The sequence below is a fragment of the Caretta caretta genome, chromosome 10 (genome assembly GCF_965140235.1).
Source record: "Caretta caretta isolate rCarCar2 chromosome 10, rCarCar1.hap1, whole genome shotgun sequence".
Lineage (NCBI taxonomy): Eukaryota > Metazoa > Chordata > Testudines > Cheloniidae > Caretta > Caretta caretta.
Window position 1 is genome coordinate 15,391,075 of NC_134215.1, and position 23,589 is coordinate 15,414,663.

The 23,589-nt window shown below is 42.2% G+C and overlaps 1 long non-coding RNA gene across 1 annotated transcript; it reads left to right on the top strand.

Moving 5' to 3' along the window:
- The first annotated feature begins 227 nt into the window (after window positions 1–227).
- Window positions 228–22,718, top strand: LOC125643741 (uncharacterized). Its single transcript, XR_007358806.2, has 5 exons — window positions 228–974; window positions 4,620–4,687; window positions 11,120–11,175; window positions 12,935–13,082; window positions 20,199–22,718. It is a non-coding gene; the product is annotated as an uncharacterized LOC125643741 (long non-coding RNA).
- Window positions 22,719–23,589: the final 871 nt, after the last annotated feature.

Consider the following 23,589-nt stretch of genomic DNA (forward strand, 5'->3'; position numbering starts at 1 on the left):
GTGAGGCGGGCGCTGGTTGGTCGGGGCGCGGGCTGACGCCACGCGGTCCCCCGCGCACCACGGAGCCGGAGTGGGTGTGGGAGGCCGGGGAGACTTCCCATTGGCTGCTCGTCAGGACTGGGAGACGCGCGAGCCCGTTCAGGCGGGCCCCAGGCAAGTCAAGGGAGAGCCCCGCCGCCTGAGTCATTAGCCCGCGGCTGGGGCTGGGGCTGGGGCTGAGGCTGAGCCTGGTGGGGACACGCAGGCGGCACCGCTGACGCTGCTTCGGGGGGCGGATTGCAGGCCGGTGATGAGTACAGGACGGCGCGGGGGCTGGCAGAGCCTCAGCTGGATCCATGCTGGACGCTCCAACAAAATAGCCCGCTCGGGGGAAAAGACAGCCACGTGGTGAAAGCACCGGATCCGCAACTGGGTTCCTGTCCTGTCTCCAAGTCACTGTCTCTGGATGCCTCCGTTTACCATTGTTAGGATGGGCATCCTGCTACTTCCCTACTTTACGCCATCCATCTAGTGAGGGTAAATTACTGCAGCCACAATTTTCAAAAGTGGCCAGATGTTGAGATTTTTGGTTGCTCAGCCTTTGATCTGGTTCTTCAGAAGTGCTAAAAGGCTCACAACCCCCAGAGGAAGTCAATGGGAGTGGGGGGTGTTCAGTGCTCATGTCTGTGCTGAGATATTCCATATAGAAAGACACTATAACTTTGAAGTGATACTAGGGACTTCCCCTTTCTCCAGTCAATGTTGTGTTGACTGGTGAATTGTTCAGTGCAGTTCATTTTCAGGCAGAACTGAATTTAAGCATGCAACTACTTGCATTTCAATGTGTGTAGTCATCAGCTATCAGGAATACCCATCACCCACTGCCTGGGGAACAGGTTTCAGAGTGGTAGCAGTGTTAGTCTGTATCAGCAAAAGTGTTCCTAAAGTATCTCTGCTTGTAGGTGGAAGCCCTAGGACCCAATTCAGAAAAGCAGGTAAGCACTTACTTAAGACAATCCCATTCAGGAAAGCATTGGCTTCTGTGGGACTTAAGCACATGCTTAAGTGCCCTTCCTGAATTGGGATTTTCTTCTGAATTAATGCTTTAGGGCCTGATCCAAAGTCCATTAAAACTAAGTCCTTCCACTGACTTCAGTGGACTTCAGATCAGGTATTTCATACAGAATATTAAAATTTCTAAGGCAGTGACTCTCAACCTTTCCAGACGACTGTACCCCTTTCAGGTGTCTGATTTGTGTTGTGTATCCCCAAGTTTCACCTCACTTAAAAACTACTTGCTTCCAAAATCAGACATAAAAATACAAAATTGTCACAACACGCTATTACTGAAAAATTGCTTACTTTCTCATTTTTACCATATAATTATAACATAAATCAATTGGAATATGAATACTGTACTTACATTTCAGTGTATAGTATATAGAGCAGTATAAACAAATAATTGTATGAAATTTTAGTTTGTACTGACTTCATGAGTGCTTTTTATGTAGTCTGTTGTAAAACTAGGCAAATATATAGATGAATTTATGTACCTCTCCCGCCCCCCCTCCCCGCCCCCGGAAGATGTCTGCATACCCCCAGGGATACACATACCCCTGGTTGAGAACCACTGTTTTAGGTCAATAATGTCATGTCTTCAGACTAGATAAAGAGTAATTGGTTAATGTCTGTATTATACTATGAAGATGTAAACTATTAAGGAGTATTCATTATTAAAAGCATGAATACAAAAATACATACTAAAGGTCTGATGGATGTTTGTGAGGTACCATGCATCTGTAAGTGCAATGGCACAGGGAAGAGCAATGTTTGGCATTTCAATGAGCTTTAAGTTGGCACCACAACACAGGCACAACACTCACAAGCTCTGCAGTGCATTATACCAGATACACACTTATTTGCCTCTTATTTTTAAGGAATACTGTTCAAGAGTAATTAGTCTTGTTATCTCTAATACTATGTATAAATAGATTTGTCATTTCTATTACAAAGCCAGCAAACAAAAAATTATTTTGGCAAAGAATTTCATTAACATTAAATGAAATTATTATGAGGATATAAAACTGAATGCACATACAATTGATTGGGCATCCTGCTTATTATATTGATTCTGTGATGTGCAAGGATGGTGCTTCATAACTATATCCAAGTGATATAGGTCATGTTTAATTCTTTCATGATTTAGCAAGATCAAGTTGAATAATTTCTGATCAATTTAAATAAGTAGATATCTCATGCAAAGAGAAATAGGATGCAATATCCTTAAAAGAATTGATTCAGAAGTTTCTAGAAAAAAATCATGTTAAATGAAATTCAGACAATCAAAGAAATATCTCAAATATAATTGTTTGGAGTATTAAATGTTTTCATATTATTAAGTTCCAATTGCAGCTTTAATGAATATTTATCCAAGACCAAAATTGCCATATTTCATCTGAATGTGTTGTCCAAAATTTAAGTCTGCTATCATTTTCAAATGGTAATCTCAATCCAGAGTGTTTTTTACCATGGCCCTAATCTGGCTGCCATTGACGTGAATGGCAAAACTCCCATTGACTTCATAGATTCAGGAACAGATCCAACACACAGCAGCAAATTTTGCAGTTTGAACCTAGGCTCTTTAAATTAGTGTTTCCTTTTATTTGTTGTAAACTGACTAGCCATTTAAGCCTTAAGATGAGATGGTGGAAAAAAGTTTATCATATTAGGTAGCGGAGATATTTTAACATTTATGGTCCTTTCATCACATACACAATCTATCCTCCTAGGTTTGCTTATGTCGCTTGACAGGTGTGTACTGTTCACATTATTTTGTCCTTGAAATTGGAAAGAGCTTCATATTTGAAGTGGTAAGAAGAGAAAGAGGGAATTTATCTGATTTGCAGAAGACCGGGAATTTCAACCCTAGGAAATGGTCCTGCAAATGCTCCATAAACAATAGTTGCATTGATTTTAATGGACCATTCTCTCTAGTGAGAACTTGAAGGACTGGATACATAGTCACAGAGATTCTCAGTTCATACAGAAATAAAGCATGATAGCAAAGTCCTACATCCATAGAATCCCTCATTTGCCCATCTGGGAACAGAGACTATCTATCCACTTTATTCTCCGAATATCCTTTCCATCTACAAACCCAAGTAGTATCATCTGAAAAACAACTACAACATTCAGTACATTCACAGGACTGTGTAACCCTGTTGGAGTTCATCAGCCTGAAGAGAGAAAACAATGTTGTACAATGATGGAGAATGAACAATCCACACCCAAAAGGGGCCCCAAGAATCATCTATAACTGGTTTTTATCTTTCCCTGAATGCCCCCCAAAAACACAGTTCTTCCAGAGATGTCACGTGTGACCCACCTACCAGTAGGAGGTGGCCAGCACTTCCGGACAGTAGTATTGAGCTGTCTTGTGGCTCCTACCTATTGAACTTTAAGTTAGTTTCTTTTATATGTTGAATTATACCAAGCTAAATTTATCCCTGATTTACTTGCTCTGAGTTAAGGGGACATACACCACAGATGATTTTGGCCCATAAATGCTGTTATTCTTACCCGGGGTTCTTTCAACCCAAAGCTCTTGGTAACTTTTACTCTGTGCAAGGTGGTGTCAGGAAATAAATCAGGGGAGACATGGCCGTCCAACCGATAGATGGCTGGCACAAACAGGACAACACAAGAGTGCTTTCACTTAAAGCTAAACTTTACTTAGTCTCAAGCACTTATACACAGGTCTGCAACAGGTTAGTAAAACTCCCCCAACCCTTGATAATTATCAAAGCTGAGTGTGGCTCTCGAGTGGCACAACGACAGCCCGTCTGCTAGTGGGGAACACAAAATGCATCCAGAGGGAGAGTCCAGTCATGAAGAGTCCCCCACCTCAAACTTTTCCCCCTTATTTATACATTAGTAATAGAATGACATGTCCGTTAAAGCAAACTTGTTAAGTAAGCAGTTTCAATGGTCAAGCGAGAGGTTCCTTCTGATTATCGATTAACCAGGTGTGAGTTTTTCCAGAGTTTGCAGCCTTGAGGCCCCAATAGACATTCCTGGGGCACATCCTGCTCTTCTAAGATGCATGTATCAGCAACTTCAACACAATTCTTATCAGGAAGGATGCGGGGTCAAGCTGCCCTTTCTGTGGCACCCAAAACCCCCCCTCCCCTCCTGCCTTGGTTAAACTGAGACTGCTGAATGGCCAATTTACAGCCTGCTGTCTTGGCTGCTTTTAGCAATAAGCCATAGTGGTTTACTGCTTTGCCAAAGTCTCCCCCTACATTATGACTTTAATAATAACATTACCACAGTGTTTGCATTGACATTTGCAAGCAATTTGGGGGAGGGAGGGAGAAGGAGGGAAGACCATACAAGAATGTTTTCACTAAAATAATATTAAAATGATCTAATAGAGCAAAAATTTAAAACTTGGGTGCCCAATGGAAGATGACAGTACATTTAGATGCCTGTCTTTAGGTGCCCATTTTTTAAAATATTTACCTCAATAGTTAGCACTTTTATTGATAAAGTATTTTACATTTTCAAAGCCATGTACAAACATCAATCATTGCAAATCTCCTGTGGATCTGTTGTAGGTAAATATTATCCTCATTTTGCAGATGGTGAAAGTGAGAGAGAGATTTTTATGCCTGAATACAGGTTCTTCTACCTCGCTCTATAACACAGGGTAAGAATGTACCTCTAACATGCATATTATAAAGCAATTTAGTTTTTAAAATATTTAAATATAAAATTAATGATATTTTGTGACAGAACAAAAAATAACATTTGTTTACAATAAATAGTGCAACTAATAAATGTTTGATAATGCCTAGGTACTGTGAAAGATCTTTAGTTCTATTTGATTAATGCGTAAATTGCTAGATTTTTCAGAATATTATGGAGTTTCAAGAAGTGTGTATAAACAATGATATGATTGTATCTGACTTCCGAATAAAGTCCAGAAGAACTGCTTGCTGATATTAACTAAACCAGGAATTTCTCTAGCAATATCCTATTTGACTGAGGATCACATTAGTCAAAGCTAACCAGGGTCATCCTTAAGTCATGCAACAAAAATATGATTCTGAGCTTATTTATTCAAGAGGAGAAAGTTTGCAGAATTGATCTAAGTAACATCCAAAAGTTCAGATGCTTGTTCAAAATATCCCTTTTGTCTGGGGACAGAGACTCATGCTGTCCTAGTTTGGACTGGGATAGGAATAAGCACTCAGATATTATGAAGATGAGGGCCATATAAGTACCCTGAAATCATCATGTCACTCATCTCAGTATCTTTTTTTCCCAGGTAAAGTCAAGAAGTGTAGAAATACATACACAACTTAGCAAACTTTTTCACTCTGAAAGTAAGTTTGAGTTTGACTAAATCCGAGCTTTGTTGGATAGGTACAGGTTTCTTTTTTACAACTGGTTCCTCACTCCTTAATAGGAATGTTGGTGATATTTTATGGAACGACCTCATTGTAACCAATGATAGGCCAGCTTTTCAAATTTCAGATCCAGATTTTTAATTCCAGCTCTGGAGACGACAGGTGTTTGCATCCAGGGTTTTGGCTTGACCCATGACAGGGGTAGAGATAACAATACTGAATCCTCCTCAAAGTCCAGCAGTGTTTGGATCTGGGTGTTTTGTTTCTGGCTCTTCTTTAATTGTAACTGGATTTTGGCACAGAGATAATGACACATTTCGGCAGGTTGGGATATAATACTCCTGCCAGTAGTAAGCACTGCATGTCTGACTTCCAAAGTACTGTACACTATATGGCAGTAAATTGGTTATGAGAACAAAAGCATTGTCCCATAATCCAGAACTGTACTTTATCTTTCATTTTGACAGGCAAGGTCAATAAGATAGCAAAGAATCCTAACATAGAGAATATAAGAAATGGCAGATTCCATGCTCCATGAATGTAACCATGGAAGGAGGCCCGGTGAAGGCAGAGAGGGAATCTAGTAGTAGCCATATTCTTCATTAATGTTATCCATATTTTTATTTGGCATTTCAGTACTAAAATAACCCCATCTTCTAGATTCCAAGGCCTTAAGTGAGATAAATATTTGTTAAATGCACTACTTGCAACTACAGCGGTTGTTTTGATGTTTAAGAGCATATAAATCTTCATTTTGAGTCACTAATATGCATCAATTGATTATTGGCTTGGAAACAACCAAACCAAACAGAGATAGTCTGCTGTCTTTGCTGCCGATTTGTTATTAGATGATAAGGCTTAAGCAAGTTCCATAGTTAATCACTGGAGTTGTTTTAATAAGGACAGTTGAGAGGAAAATATTTTTCTGCTTTTAAATGAGAGGTACGGGTGTTCATGTACAATGGCAATATATTTCACCACAGGATAAGTGTTTTCTGGGGAAGCAGAATCAGATTACTATTTCAGTCAAAATGATTCTAAAATTTCTTGACCCTAAGGACTGTCTCACAGTCTAACTTCTCTGCAGCCCATAGAATGGCTTCTTAATTTTTTATTTAACTTTGACAATTTCTCCTGCCTTCAGAAGGGTGTTATTCTCTTCAGATACAGCATTTGCATTCTGGCTGCTATCATTATTTATCTTTGATGCACAATTTCATAGAATCATAGAATATCAGAGTTCGAAGGGACCTCAGGAGGTCATCTAGTCCAACCCCCTGCTCAAAGCAGGACCAATCCCCAACTAAATCATTCCAGCCAGGGCTATGTCAAGCCTGACCTTAAAAATATCTAAGGAAGGAGATACCTCCACCACCTCCCCAGGTAACGCATTCCAGTGTTTCACCACCCTCCTAGTGAAAAAGTTTTTCCTAATATCCAACCTAAACCTCCCCCACTGCAACTTGAGACCATTACTCCTTGTTCTGTCATCAGCTACCACTGAGAACAGTCTAGAGCCATCCTCTTTGGAACCCCCTTTCAGGTAGTTGAAAGCAGCTATCAGAGCCCCCCTCATTCTTCTCTTCCGCAGACTAAACAATCCCAGTTCCCTCAGCCTCTCCTCATAAGTCATGTGTTCCAGTCCCCTAATCATTTTTGTTGCCCTCCGCTGGACTCTTTCCAATTTTTCCACATCCTTCTTGTAGTGTGGGGCCCAAAACTGGACACAGTTCTCCAGATGAGGCCTCACCAATGTCGAATAGACGGGAACGATCACGTCCCTTGATCTGCTGGCAATGCCCCTACTTATACATTCCCAAATGCCATTGGCGTTCTTGGCAACAACAGCACACTGTTGACTCATATCCAGCTTCTCGTCCATTGTAACCCCTAGGTCCTTTTCTGCAGAACTGCTGCCGAGCCATTTGGTCCCTAGATTTAGATTTAAAATATCTAAGACCAGAACTTTGATATGTTTTTAAAATGCAGTTGGACTCTAAAAAATTCGGATGGTTTTGTGGTTATGGTATTGGACTCAGATGCAGGAGCTGTGGATGCAACTCCTGGCTCTTGCATTGATTCCCTGTGTGACCCTGGGCAAATCACTAAAGGTAACATTTTCAAAAGGACCATTTTCAAAGGTGACTTAGGCACTTAGATGTCTAAGTCCAATTGACTTTCAATGAGATTTAGGTCCACATCTTTAAAGGTATTTAACCATTGCTGAGTTCAGTATTGCAAGGCCTAAGTCCCATTTTCAAAAGTGATTTAGGCACTTAAGATGTGTCTACACTGCAATTAAAAACCCACAGCTATCTCATGCCAGCTGACTCAGGCTCACAGTGCTAGAAGCCCTGTGAGATGGGAGGGCCCCAGAGCCCAGGCTGCAGTCTGACCTGAATGTCCACCTTGCAGTTAAACAGCCCCTTAGCCTGAGCCCTGCAAGCCCAAGTCAGCTGGCATGGGCCAGTCTGTAGACATACCCTTAGGAGTCCATGTGTTACTGAAAGTCAATGGCTCTTAAGTTCTCAGTCACTTTTAAAAATGGATTTAGCCCTCTGTGGTAGGGCCCACTTCCTCCTGCCTCTGCTCAAGCATACAAACAGCTCAGAGCCCTTTTTGTTGGTAAAATACCTGGTGCGGTTTATTTACAATATTAATATCCACTATCCTTATTCACTATACAGCCTAACCCCTATAGTCCTAGGGAGCCCTCAGCTCTGGAGGCAGGCAGGGAAGAGTGATGGATCTAGATCTCTCATACTTCCTTTCCCACTTCCTTCCTGTGCCTTTTGTATGCCCTGCCTAATGGCCTAATTAGCATCTTAGTTCTCCTCAACCCATCAGTTAGGCACAGCTCTTCTTAATCAGGTCTGCTCTACAGTAATTAAGTAGAGGTGCAGTGACCAGAGGGCTGGCTCAGCTGCTGTTGCCCAGCACTCTGTCACACCATCTAAGTCATTTAGGGCCAGATTTTTAAAGGTATTTAGGCACCTAAAGATGTCACTAGGTGCCAAATGGGATTTTCAGAAGTGGCTAGGTGCCTGGGGCCTCTTGAAAATCCTTCTAGTCACCTATCTGCATATTTAGACACCTAAAGACCTTTTAAAATTTGGCTTTTGAAAATTTTACTCTTAATCTCTCTGCTTCATTTCTCCATCTGTAAAGTGGGGATAATATTCCTTCCTTTCTTCCACCTGGAATAGAGCAGCCCTACCTAAAGTTCCTGAAGCTCCTGCATTAGCCACCCCAGTTTTCCCTTTCAGAGTCCTCAATAACCACACAACTCTCTTGCCTTAATGATTCCCCCTCCTTGGGGCCTGTTAATTACCAAAAAGTAGATCAAATAATCCCCAACAAGAAGTTCCCACCATAATCCATTTCCCACAGGCCACCAATTAGGCACAGCTCTTCTTACTCTAGAGCAGACCTTATTAAGAACCCTGCTCTTCCCTACAGGCACTCAAAGTAGCCTCACTGCTGGGAGTCCTTCCATACCATACCATACTCTGATGTCTTCCACTACACCTAGGCTCTTAGTTGTTCCTCTTCCGTACCTCTGCCAGGACAGACACTCCAGCCGCTTCAGTCAGAAAGGAACTCCAGTCTTCTCAGCAGAAACCGCTACAGCCTCTCTTCTGGAAGATCTGGGGGAGCATCCCTCTGTTCCCCTGGCCTTCTCCCTGTTCCCCTCGGTCCAGCTCATGGGTGCTCATGGGAAGCCCCTAGGCTGTTCCCTTGCTTTCTGCCTTTTTTGACCCTTGGTTTTGGCTCTCCATCTTAGATGTCAGCAAGCAACTCCCTCTGCTGCTCTCTGGCCTTCAGCCCTCTAGATCTGGCCCTCTGGCTCAGGGAAGTCAGCTGACAAATGCTTCTTGCTGCTCTTTGGCCTTCAGTCTTCTCCCACGAACCAACCACAACTTCCTTCCAGGACTTTCCACTATCCCTCTGGTCTCTGGCAGCTCTCACTGGCCCTGACTGACTGTCTGTGCTCTACAGTAACCCTCTCTCACCAGGTGCCTCTCCCTTGAGGGCCCAGATCCGTATTTTAAGCCCAGTTGGGAGGCAGCTGATGATCACTGGTGCACTGACCCTGCTTCCTCTTAAGGCACATCCATACAGGGAGTGGGAGCCCACTGCAGCAAGTCTGAGGGGCTAGATTGAGAGACTCAAGCTCATGGGGCTCATGCTCCAGCACTAAAAATAGCTGTGCAGACTGTGAAGCTTAGGGTCTGAAGACTATTGAGGTGGGGGGCTTCAAAGCCTGAGCTAAGACCCGAGGTGCAATGTCTACATAGCTATTTTTAGAGCCATAGCCTGAGCCTGTTGACCCGGCCTGTGAGACTCATTGCCACAGGCTGCCACTAGCTATGAAGATGTACCCTAAAAGGTAAAACCTTTTGCTTATCTTGCCTATTTAAATTGTAAACCTCCTAGGCAGGGATTATCTCTTACTATATATTTATACATCACCTAGTATAATGGGACCTGATCTCATTTGATGCCTTTAGGCACTACTCTAATACAAATAATAATAAATATGTTCTTTAATATATGAATCTCTGAGAAGGTCCTACCTAGGCCAATGATGATAATTTCTAGAGGTTATGCATACAGAACGTCCTTCTCTCTGGTTTCTGATGACTCCAGTGACAGTTTATTATTAAGAATTAACATAATGCAGATCTATCTTTAGAATGTGATTAGCCAAACCAAAGCACGTACATAATTATCAGGAGAAATCGATTTCTCCTGAGTTCAGTGTCAAGATTTACGGAGAGGAAGGCTTGATATTGAATCTTAATTTTAGTATAAGGCAGGCTGTCCAAAGCAAGGAGAGACTATTAGAATCATAAATGGCACAGAGTTTGGAAAGGTATGAATAGAAAAAGAGTATTTTTCACTAAAATGATTCAGGAATTTCTGTCAAGTGGACAGATTTTCAAAACTGCTCAGCACCCCAGCAGACATGGTTGCTGCTAACTGTTGAACGCTTTTGAAAAACTCGCCATTTCACTTCTCCCTGAATGGGAGATGAATTCTTTGGAAAATCTGGCCCTTTCTCTCTAAAACAGCCACAGTGTTAGCCACAGTGCTTAAATGTGTTTCTTGGAAAGAAAAGCAGATGTTTAGGTTATTATTGTATTGTAAAGATACATTTATTAAAAAGTTCTGCATGTTGCAGCCAGTAATCTCAGGGGAAAAATACATTTATTAACAAACAAAAAAATCTTTCCTTTGGTTCTTGCATTTCTTTTTTCAACAAAAGACCAAGGACCAAATTAATCTCTGTTGTAACTCCAACAAAGTCAGTGGAGTTACACCAGTGATAAAGCCTTAACATATGAACTTAGTTCAGTGTCCTTGATAATGTGCTTACTGAGATGATCAAAGCTATAAACAGCATCCTTGCTTAAATTTGAATATATACCTTTCAGAGTCTGAAATTCATAAAATGTAGGGATGTTCAAACATGAGCTTTGGTTTCAGCCCATCCCTATTTTAGATTTTTTAATTGATAAAATAAAGATGAAATATTACAAGAAACTAACAGAGAAGGGAGATAATCTCTCATTATTTCAGTTTCCAGTTCTGTTCTAATCTGTAAAACTATCGAAAAAATCCTGGTCCCACTCAAATTAATGGGAGTTTTGCCATTGATTTTAATAGGGTCAGGATTTCTTCTGATATCCATGGATACATATTACTTTTCTTTCATTTTTCCTCAGTTAATGACTCCCACCATTCAAGACCCAGAATCACAGTGAACTTCCTTCCAGCAGAGGTGGGAAAAGTGTGACTTCCTTTAGCGCTAATCAGTGTGAATCCTATTTGTCATATTCAAAGGCCATGAGACATTCAACAAATGATCTGGCTGCCTATAGTGTTCCTATACCCCATCACTGCCTCTTGATAGGAACAAGTGACTGTGTCTGGAACTCAGAGCAGCTTTTTCACCTAGTAACACAAATCACCAAATAGAGCAGTGGTTTTCAAACTTTTTTTCTGGCAACCCACTTGAAGAAAATTGTTGATGCCCGCAACCCAACAGAGCTGGGGATGAGGTGTTTAGGGTGTAGGAGGGGCTCAGGGCTGGGGCAGGGGGTTGAGGTGTGGGCGGGGGTCAGGGCTCTGGGCTGAGGGTGCAGGGTTCTGGGGTGGGGCTGGGGATGAAGGGTTTGGGGTACAGGAGGGGGCTCTGGGTTTGGGGGGGGCTCAGGGCTGGGGCACAGGGTTGGGGTGCGGGAGGGGGTCAGGGCTCTGGGCTGGGGGTGCAGGCTCTGGGGTGGGGCTGGGGATGAAGGGTGCAGGAGGGGACTCCAGGTTCAGGGGGGGTTGGGGTACAGGAGGGGGCTCTGGGTTTGGGGGGGCTCAGAGCTGGGGCAGGGGGTTGGGGTACAGGAAGGGGTCAGGGCTCTGGGCTGGGGTGCAGGCTCTTGGGTGGAGCTGGGAATGAGGGGTTTGGGGTGCAGGAAGGGGCTCTGGGTTTGGGGGGCTCAGGCCTGGGGCAGGGGATTGGGGCTCGGGATTGGAGCGCAGGCTTACCTTGGGCGGCTCCTGGTCAGTGGTGCAGCGGGGGGTACTAAGGCAGGCTTCCTGCCTGTCCTGACGCCACGGACCGCGCTGCACCCTGGTAGCAGCCTGTAGCAGGTCCAGCTCCAGTCAGTGCTTGGAGTCGGTGCTCAGGATGGGGGCAGTGTGTGGAGCCCCGTAGCCCCACCGCCTAGGAGCTAGACCTGCTGCTGGCCGCTTCCAGGGCACAGTGTGGTGTCAGAACAGGTAGTGACTAGCCTGCCTTAGCCGGGCAGCACAGCCACCAGGACTTTTAATGGCCTGGTCGACAGTGCTGACCAGAGCCTCTGCAACCCAGCGCCTTATGTTCCATGACCCAGTACTGGGTTGCAACCCGCAGTTTGAAATCACTGAAATAGAGAACCATTAGGTCAGCCACTTCAAGACCTTGTTGCTTTCCTAATGCAGCCCAAATATTTAACCAAAAATACCACCTCTACAAAATACAGTAGGGAAGTAGGCCAGTTTTCATGGGGCCAAATCCTGAGGCCCTTAGTCACTTGTTACACAGTTCTTATTGAGGCAATTTCCTGTGGAGTCCTAAGTCCAAAGGGAGTATGAAACTCAAGATTTGTCACATGATGTAGAAAATCCATCTTGTGACATACATTTAAAATCCTCAGACACATATTATGCAATACTGCAACATGCCACACATCTTCATAAATTCAGATTTTGACATATATTGTACAAGTACCTTCTCAAAGCTCCCAATCCCTATTACTCCACGCGCAGCAAGACAGATATGTCCCATGAAGCATCTCCCTTTGGGAAAAGACCTAATGGCTCTCAGTCTGTATATAACTACAGCTGAGATGCAAGCGCAAGATTGGAAAATTCCTTCCTCTCTTCCGATCTACTTCTCATTGTTAACATCAGCCAGCACCATTATAGCAAGGATTATAGCTTGCAGTGTAGTAGCTGTGATAGCTGTATAGATACATAATTATTAAATCTGCTTTTAATTTCAGGGGCCTCATTGCTTTGCCTGAGAACAGAATGGATTACCTTGGGCTACCACAGCTACAAGTACATTTAACTACCATCTGTATAATTATTATGACTCACATAGTGGCCCTGCTTTGCTGGCATTCTAGAATCACTGAGCCTTGACCCTTGGTAAGTCCTTTTCGCTACCCCAATGTAGAGCTGAGGTTTCCCCTTTTGTAGATGGTGGAATTTTGTCCTCAGAGTAGGTAGTTCACTAGGACTGTGATATTGACAAGGGATTTTGTGATACAGGGGGTGCAGACAGACAAATACAAATAGATCATCATCAGGTCCCATGTTCACGTTTTTAAAAAAAAACTCCAAAAACTTATGACTGAAATCCCCGCCCCCCTCCATAACTATACACTTGAATTTATGTCTAGGAGCCACAAATGAGACTACTATTCAAACTATGCCCCCATCTTGTCATATAAAGGATGAAAGAAGAGAATACATGAGAAATCTTGGAGAAAAGGCAGAAAAAAACCTCTTATGCCTTTCAGTAACGAACATTACTATGGAAGCTTTCATGTAGGGAAGTTAGGTTTTCCATTCTTTCAGAAGTGCAATGATAAGCTTGAGTTATATCTACAGGGTTTTTTTTTTCTCCTTTCACTATTTCCATGTCTCGCTCTGTGACTGACAATTAGAGATTACATCTTGACCCATATGACATTTAAAATGCCAAAGCATCAGGTATCCTGAGATGATGTTAGAGTGACTCAATAGACTTCATCGCTATTTCTAATGACTGCAACAAAAGAGTCTCTTGGTTTGCTGGGGGGGGCGGGCGGGAAAGTCATTGTCGGCATCAATTGAAGGCCCTTTTAAGAGACACTAGTCTTATAAGGGTGCACCTACATTGAAGCAGACTTATGAGGGAGAGAAATTATTGGAGAATTACAGATAGTGGATTTCTTACATTTTAGCTAAGGATTCTGCACCTAAGATTTGTTATACTTTATAGTTAAATTTCTTGAGGACAGATTGTGGAGCCCTTACCCTGGTGAACATTTACTCATGCAAGTAGTCATGCTGGGTGAAATCCTGGTTCTGTTGACGTCAATGGGAGTTTTGCCATTGATTTCCATGGGGCCAGCATTTCACTCATTAATTTCCATCAGGCTATTTGAGCTAATACATGCTTATCTGTGTGACAAAGGGTTAAACGGTCTATCCTTTTTCAGATAAGATTTGTCAAAAAGGATTTGATTGCACTGCATGAACTCTGTTGGCCAGATTGTGATCTCATTTCCACTGGTGTGACTCCAGAAGAACTTCTCAATGCTCATAATACCATTACGACCTCCTCCTCCCCATCCACGTTTGTTTCATCCATCTGTTGTGTCTTGTCATTTACCAAGATTGTCAGCTCTTTGGGACAATGACTGTCTTTTTACTAGATTTGTACAATGTCTAGCACAATGAGGCCCCAATTCCTGATTGAGGGCTCTAGGCACTACTGCAATACAAATAGATAATTAATAATTTGTATAATGGAATTACTCTAGATTTGCTTATGGTCAATGAGATCTGATCCTATCACTAATTGTTCTATTCAGCTTCAGTTGTTTCTTTGGTACCTTGCACACACAGTGACATAACAGATAATACATTTATTTCTTAGATTGATGTAGATTTGCTAGGGGAACACATAGACCAGTAGTAATTAAACTTGCAAATTTTTGGTGTTTTGTGTTTGATTTAAATTGGTTGATGCCACTCTAAATATTATGAAACATTAGCATATTCATTTGTTCAATAGACCAGAGTTGAATATTTTCATTTCTTTAAGCAATAAAATTGTGCAGTAGAAAACTAATTTGATACAATTTCCAGATGAACTGAAAAATAATGTCTCAATAATCCACGCATTTCAGTCTGTGAAAAATATCTTGCACTAAGAACAGCATGTTCTGGTCCTTGCTGTGCATCATCTAGTCTGGACAAAGGTCTAAACGAGTTTGTGAGTAGTGTGAAAAAAAATCACAGATTGTCTGACTAGCTGTCTGGAGGGCAGAAAAAAATCTTACTTGTCTAGGTTTGATTGAAACCTGAGTTAACTGCCAATGCTCACACAAACCAGAAAAACAGGATTAAAGGCCAAGGAGATATTAACAGTAGACATCTTGTACCTCTACTTTGACAGATGATTTTCACAGTTCTCCGATTTAACAGCAGTTCTGACAAAGGCAAATGAAATAATTAATAACAACTCAGGATTAAAGAATCAAAGTCTAAACTCCCATAAAACTATCTGAAAGATTTATAATAATGACGCATAGAGATACAGCAGTTCACTTAGCTATGAAATTTTAAGTTGAGTAGATGTCGGTACATTAAAATCCAATTAATTTCATCTCTTTGTACAATGCTAAGATCCTTAGTCATCTATTTATTTCACTAACACTGGAGCGTTTTAAATGTGACCCAGTCCCATTGTTATCTGGGATTATGGAGCTACCATAGTGATTCTATAGTTAAAGTTGTAAGGAGGGGGACTGAATCATTTAATTAATGTAGCCTCTTCCTACTTGCAAGCAGATCATGACTTCCTCCAATTTATTTATTACTTGAATTTACTCAAGGAACATGTGTATGTATGTGTGGGGTGGTGGGGGAGGGTTCATTTCCTTACTCTATGGACTGATCACAAACAATTCAGCGGGACTGTTGACTACTCCAAATGAGCTATGTTGGTTAGTTGTGATTGGTCACGTAAGTCACATGGTAGTGGGTTTGTGCCCTGATTGGATAAGGAGTGCATCTTTTTAGAATCAGAATGAGGGCTTGGATTCTTTCAGAAAGAGGGAATAAATAGTTATTTTATTTTAATTTTTTCACCAATGATATTAAAACATTTTCCTTTGTGGGCACGCAGGCATTGCTCAAGATCAATTAGTCCCAGAAAAATTAGGTTGTTGTAAGATTTATTAACTTGGGAGCAGAGTTTAAATGTTATGTTCCTTTGTCACAGTTACACAAAAGCAATTATGCGTGGGTAAGAAGTCCTAGTTATGTAGGGTATGGTCTCAAAATCTTGTCTATCTTATATAATTGCCATTATACAAGAACTTTGTATAGTGTTCTACAATGCATTACAAGGGGTTTAATTGCCAAACCTGCTCTTTCACTTTCCAGGTTGGAAGGCACAGGGTGATTCAGAGATATCATACTTAACAGCTGGAAAAGGCTCAACAGTCACCCCTCCTGCTGATTTAAAAAAAAAGATGGTAGCAATAGCACAGAGATTTAAGAGTGAGGCAGTTCAAGGGAGGAAAAGGCTAGTTAGCTCTTGGCACTGTCATTTTTTGCTTGTGCATAGAGTTTAATCAGATATTAACTCTTGTTAAAGATATCTTATATGATAAATACAATGCTCAGGATTAAAGACAGCGAAAGCAAGAAAGAATGAGAACAAGGCCAAGTGCCCCTACAGCGTGGGGCACAAATATTAGGAACTCCTAAACTTCAGCTGCTGTTAATGAGGCTCACGACACATTCAGCTCTCTTCCACAGCTTCCATCTGATTTCTGTCATTAAAAGGCAGGATCCATATGGACTCATCAGTACTGACTACAGTGCTGAGCCTTTAGAAAAGAAGGAAAAGAAAAGGTTTGATCCTTGTAGTCATTGTAAATGAAAGGTAATTTAGTGCAATCAGGAATAGCTGAAGGAAGCAGCAAGAAGTCCTCAAACTACAATGAGCGGGCTAATAAGAGTCAGTTGAAAGGCCATTTTAGCCCCTAAGGATTCTTCTGAGGACATCATGCTGGTACTTTGTCTTCTTTAGGGCACAACTGGTTGTGTCTGCTGAGGAAAGTGGCCACAGTTGTATGGCTGTCTAAAAAAAAAAAAAGGGAAAAATACTGTACAGCATTACAAATTTAGTCTCTTGCTAAGTGTTAAGTCTTTTAAACATTAGGGGCCTGCTTCTCCTCTCATACTAGTTCATTGTGATGGTTACTTTTAATATACAGTGCTGAGAGAGGAGAATCACACCTGGGACCTTATAACTACAAACACTGGTCCATATGTGAGAGTGGCTGAGTTTCATTCTTAGCATGGTCAGGGACTACACCTAATTGCTCAGTAGGGAGTAGTCCAATCCTTTGAGATGTGTGGTACCCTTAACTCTGATTGGCTCTAGTGGGTTTTGAGGGTTCTCAGCACTTTATCGGACTGGGCCCAACATAAGCAAAAAGGCACATTTGGCAAGTTTCACTAGTGATTCAGGAACCTTCCTGTGAATCTGTCTAGCTTTCACAATCAATGTCTTCATAACAGGATGATGAAAGCCACATAGCCTTTTTTGCTGTGGATCTCTCTCATTTTTGGTAGAAGATTTTGCTGCTAGCCACTTGGGAGTGGTGGATCATTTTAAGTTGGTGTCATAGGTGACTACCAGTAGCCTTAGCCACAAAAAGGGACATGTACGTTGAAAAAGAACACGATGTCCAGGGGAAGTAAGCATCCTCTGAAATAGGTCTTCATTTAATAAGTGTTACTTATACTTCCCTTAATGTTAACCAGATCTGCTGCCTAGGCTGTTGCTAGTGCTGTTATGACTTGCACTGCTGTTGGCTGCATTTTCTGCTCTCCTTTCAGTTAAATTGCGTTTTGATTTACTTACATCTTTTATGTTCCTCTGGCTGCACCAGCTTCAGTCTGACAAAAGTTGCCATTGTTTTCTCTGCACTTGTGAGTTTCAAGGCCAGAGTTATTTTCAAACTCTCACAGTCACCATTCCATGTACTGAGATTCATTTTCCAACTTTCTAATGCGCATCCTTCAGTAATGCTGTGGCTCTGCTTTTCTTAGGACTTCCGTCACTCCTTTCTTTTCTCATGTTTCATGTCACTGACGTATGAAATAAAGACTCAGTCTTTATTATTCTGCAGTTATTTGTTTTGAACTTCATTGTCTGTTGTTTTTCCCTTGATCTAAGACTTTTTGTAGATATGTGCAGAGTATTATAAGTATGGAGAAAATCCCTGAGTACTGCCAGATGTGGCATTAATTCCTAGAGTACCCAAGGCGCATCATGAAAATTAGAGGAATAGAAGTAGTTATCTCTGAACTGTATTTATCTTCCATTAGCTTTCACTTGCTCCAACTCATTATTTACAATTCTTCTGTCACCCATTATTATAACTGTGCCCCCTCTCTAATTCTTCACACCAAATACAGTATCTAAATATTGAGAGGCTTAATGTAAAAAGCTACTTTACATTACTGTTTTAAATGTAAGTCTTCATTTTAATAAGCATTATCCTTTTTAAATATATAAAATTGCGATTTTTCAGTGACTGCCAGTTCAATTACTCTCAGAGGTGTTGGATTGTCTCTCTCATTTAGGGTATCCTAGAAATGGAATGTTCCCATTAAGTCACCTCTTGGCCAATGCAGAATTGTGTTTTTTTTACAGGACATTTCCACGTGACATTTCACACACATTTGAAAGTAGGACATGGGTAATGCCATGGTGGTTTGAGGATAGTGAAATTAAATCCTGTGTAAACAATAAAAGGAGTTCATGTACACTGCATTATGTGGCCACCCTCTAAGGGGACATCTACTATGATGCCTTCTTTCTTTCAACATTCATGCTCATGAACAACCACCTTGATTTATAAAACTTAATATGACTGTGGGATAAGTTGTGATAGCAAGGGCCTGCACTTTTCTCCATGGTTATAGCGAGCTGGTTGACATAACCACTTATTTCACCTGGCAAGTGTCAGGCCAACTTTACAAGGTCCCCTTCCTCCCTACCCCCAATCAATTTCCTTTCATTTTCTTATCATTGTTTTTTAAGATAACCAGACAGTTACAATTTTTGTGCACTTCCCATCTGTAATATCTGAAGCTATTTTAAGGTACAAATCTTAAGCTCAGTTTTTTTCAGGGGTAGACACACCTGAGCAGGACATGAGTGCAATATTTATTTTCCCTTGCTACCTCTTGTTCAAAAGGTATTCATATCTCCCAATGATAATTCAATACGTCTCATACATTTGTTGCCAGACATTCTGTGGACTTAAATATGCATCCTAAGAAAACAAGAATGGCTCCATGCTCAATTAGGCAAGGGAAAAAGTCTCTAATTAGTCTGGAGCCAGTCAGGAGTGTCTGGAAGCATTTTGCCAATAGGAGCTATAAAATTAAAGTGTTCTTTTAAATCACACATGGGAAAATGAATTAGGAATAGTGTGTTCCATGGGATGCACACTGATGGAGCCCAGAACAATTTTAGTATGTGCGAGAAAGTACTGAACGTACTGCAGTGACAGACCCTAATTAATCCATTGAGCACCATTAATACAGATGTCAGTGTGAATTGCTCCTCTAACCAATAATTTGGAGGTAGCACCTTTCATCTTTTCAATCACAAAAATTCTTCTCTGACATGGGATTTTATACTATGTGACACCATTGACTTTAATGAAGCTAACCCTAATTACATAAGCATAGAACAGAGGACAATCTTGACCAGACTTCAAATCTCTCTCTCCAGTGGTGTTGGTTGAAAAGATCTGAAATTTCAAAAGCTGGAAACAATATAAGGACAGAACTTTAGTTTTCAAAATATATTTTCTCTCCAAAAGCAGTTCCAAGAAGTCAGAAAGCTGACCTAATTTTACCTCTTTTCAGTGATACCCACTGGCTTTTTACTTTGGCCGGGATTGTTTTCTTAAATAATAAATTAGTAATCACACTTTGCACTTCTCACCAGAGACTCTCAAAGTGCTTTGCAAACATTAATTTAGCTTCCTCTTACTCTTCTGAGTTAAAGACAGAATCCATAGAGTTCATTCCATCTACCACTGAAATGCAGCTGTTTTTAGGGTAGAATGTTGTTTAACATGCTGTATAATAATTTAGGAAAGAAAGGGAAGAAAAATAATACATGAAATCCTGGCCCTATTGAAGAGAATGGCAAAACTTCCATTGATGTCTCTGGGGCCAAGATTTCATCCAAAGCATCTAAGCACAATGACAGAGAAAGGGGGTGTTAGAATATAATTCCTCATGCTGGAATTTGGTCAGGACACAGGAGTTAAAAACTTACACTCTTATGAAAAGAGCCATGGAATCATTAATGACTACAGGTAACTAGGACCTCCTTTTTTAACTTCCCCTCTAGCAGAATTATGCTCCCTACTTCCACACTGAGACATTGGGTCAAAAAGGAGTCAAAGACCATAATGCCAATGACTAAATCACCAACTCTGTGTTTTTCAGTCCCTTGGAAGTGCTCCAACCTGCTTTGCCTCTTCAGTCAAGTCCATGTCTTCCGCCTCCAGGCCCTGCAGAGACTCCTTTATGGTGCAGGTAGCCAGCCTGGAACGTGCTGGCGCACACCTTCCTCTGCCACCTCCAAGAGCTCCGATACAACTGGCAGTTCTTCTACCTCCATCTGAGGGGTCTCCCATGAGACCTCTTCAAACTGCTGGTCTTCTACCAGGATCTCCTCAGGACCTGGAAGCTGGTCTCGGTGACCAGGTCTGCAGCGGCCACTAAGAGGGAAGATCTCCTCACGGAGCCCGTGCTACACAACCTCGATCTGTGTGGTTGGTGCAGTCCCACGCAATATGCCGGAGGTTGGTCCTGGCTGGTACAACAGGATCGGAGACCTCCTGGACTACAACTCAAGGGACAGGGTAGACCCCTGGTGCTCCACCGGCACCTGGGGCACTCCATCCCTCACGTCTTCCAGAGTATACTCCAGGTGGTGAGGGCAGCCTTACCACCCGCCTCTCAGGCTTTCCTCAAGCAGCTCCTGCAGGAGGGTGCTCCCCATCCACCCCTGGCCCTGTGGGCCTCACCATTAGGCCCAACCCCATGAGCCTCCAGTCTGTCTCTGAACCATGCCTAGGAAACATCTGTGAATGGTCATACTCCACACCCTTCACTTTCTCACCCTCCTATGCCACCCCAGCACTAAGTGGTGGATATGGCAAATCTCCACAGGTTTGCAAACCCAGGGGTGATGTGGAGATGGTTTTCATTTGATCCCACCAAATTGGAAAAGGGCACAGAGAGATGCATAAGAGATTCTGGTTTGTACCTCTCTCTACTTAATAAAATATCCCTGTTCCCCGCCCCTCCCCCTGAATATGTAAAAAGCTACCACAAAGAGAAATGGAAACTGTAAGCTGTATGGGCACTGCATCAGGTCCAAACATACTCCTTCCTGAACCTGGATTTCAATATTAACTTCAATAAACAGATCTCAGCCCAAACCTCCTACTGAGCTTGGCTGCCTCTAGCCCTCATCCCTGTTTCTCCTTTCTCTTAGAGACACTCTCGACCCTTTATTCTCCTAGATTTGACTTAACACAACTCCCTTGATCTGCCTTCCAGGGCAAGTCAGCAGAATAGTTCTGTGTCTCTGCTGAGCCCTGGCATCTGAAACCTTGCCACAGAAACAGTCGTGTGTTGCAATGGTAAGGGATGTACCATAGGAACTCTGATGTATATTTGTGTAAAACACACAAAAAACAGCCCAAGTTTCCTTAGCCAAGCTAAGCAGTGACTGGAGAAGTTTTCCAGTGAAAGGGCTATTCCTGAAAGACTGTGAGAAATCTGTTGAGGCACCAAATGATCTCTGTATATAGGAACCAATCCTAAAACACCACCATGCATAATGCTTACTACTGTGAGTAATCTCATTGATTTAAGGCATAGTAAGAGTAGACCTGGGAGGAAAATGATCTTCCCATCAGAATTTCAGATTTCAAAAAAATTTCCTGGCCTCAAATCAGGACAAAGTCAAAATTTCATGAACCTATAATCTGAAAAACCTTTTTAATCAGGTGAAATCAAAACATTTCATTTTGGTTTTGACCTTTTTGACCTTTTAAGTATAAATTAACAAAAATTTTGAAAAAGTCATGTTGAACCAAAAAAATGAGATTTTTCAGTCGAAATTTGTCAAAGCGGGATATTTTGACTATTTCAAAACTTTTTTCAATTTTTTTTTCAAATCAGGGGACTAGTCAAAACTGACCCTTTCCTCTGAACAGTTGTTTTCAGCGAGTAGCCATTTTCCAATGACAAAATGTTTAGTTAGAAAATTATTTCCCAACCAGCTCTAGTAGCAAGCACCATGCTTGTAAAAAGTGTTTTCAGGATTGGGCCCTTTGCTGAGACCAGAAACCTAGCTGTTAAAGCAATCTTTCATGATAATTGCTTTCAGTGCCTTTATGACTCCAGGGAACTTTAGAGTTTATCATGCTAATAATACTGAAATTACAGTTGTTTTATGGGATGTCAGCTTCCCGATACATGGAGATAAGCATAAAAATGGGATTGAATGAGATGTCTGGCATTATCTTAAAAGGGCATAACATTTAGATTTAAAAACAAATATTTGTCATATTAATGTATTATATCCTTTGCCTAGAAACATTTTGGAAGACATTTGTTTTTCGCGTTTGCAACCTAGTTAACTCTTTCAAACAAAATGCTTATCAGTCATTCATCCTCTGTTGCTGAGGTTTTTTTCTTCTCCAATCTTCATCTGGTCTCTTTCAACATAACCCTGTCACTCAGCCTCTCTTTGACATCCAGTCCATCAGTACTGATGATATCTTGTCTGCTGTCAACCTTCTCTTCCCTGTTGTCCATTGATATGGTTATTGATTTGTTCTTTCCGTAGCTCACGAAAGCTCATGCTCAAATAAATGTGTTAGTCTCTAAGGTGCCACTAGTACTCCTTTTCTTTTTGCGAATATAGACTAACACGGCTGCTACTCTGAAACCTTTTTGTTCTGTGTTTGTACAGCTCCTAATACAATGGGATCCATGACTAGGGCACCTAGGCAGTATGGTAATAAAAATAATAATAATAGAGCCTTTTGGAATATAAATATGCAGAGATCACACTTAGCTGGTGTGATGGGGTGTACTGGCCCCGCATTGGAGTGGAAGGGGTTAAGGCAGCGCTCTTAGCAGCAGAAGCCACGCCCCCTCAATTTCTGCTGGGCATGCTCCAACTGCTGCTGCAGCATAAAAGAGAGCAGCCTAGCTCAGTGTGGGCAGGCTGCCGAGGAAGAAAGATTCACCTTGCCGGCTCCAGCCGAGGAGCAGCCAGGATCTCGGACTGAGGGAGCAGGAGGTGCCGAGGCCCAGGCAGGCACCCAAGCACCCACAGATGCCCTAGGGAGATTGCAGTCAGCACCGGAGGCCCCCTTAGACCCCTCAGACACCTTAACTTCAGCTACAGGAGTCAGAGTAGGAAGCAGCCCAGGGAGGGACTAGCCAGTGTCCCTGCAGCCGTTGGTGTGTTGTGGGCAGATTACCCACCGACTTTGTGGCAAACCCCCTCCCAGCCCAGGGCCCGGTGGAGCAGGGAGGGCCCAGATCCCCCTACCCAGCTGTCCCTCCCACCTTTTTGGGAGGTAGCCCACCAAACATCCCCTTCTATTGACTCTGGTCCTTGGGCCACACTTGCCTGCAGCCAAGGGGAGCCCTATTGAATCTGGCCAATCGGCCGCACTCCCCCGCAGATGAGGGGAGCCCTATTTGTGCCAGCCATTGGACCACACAGCCCTGAGGCTGAGCGCAAGCAACTTAACTGTGGGGCTACATGCCCTTGCCCCACCCTAGGGTGACAGAGTGTAATGGCCCT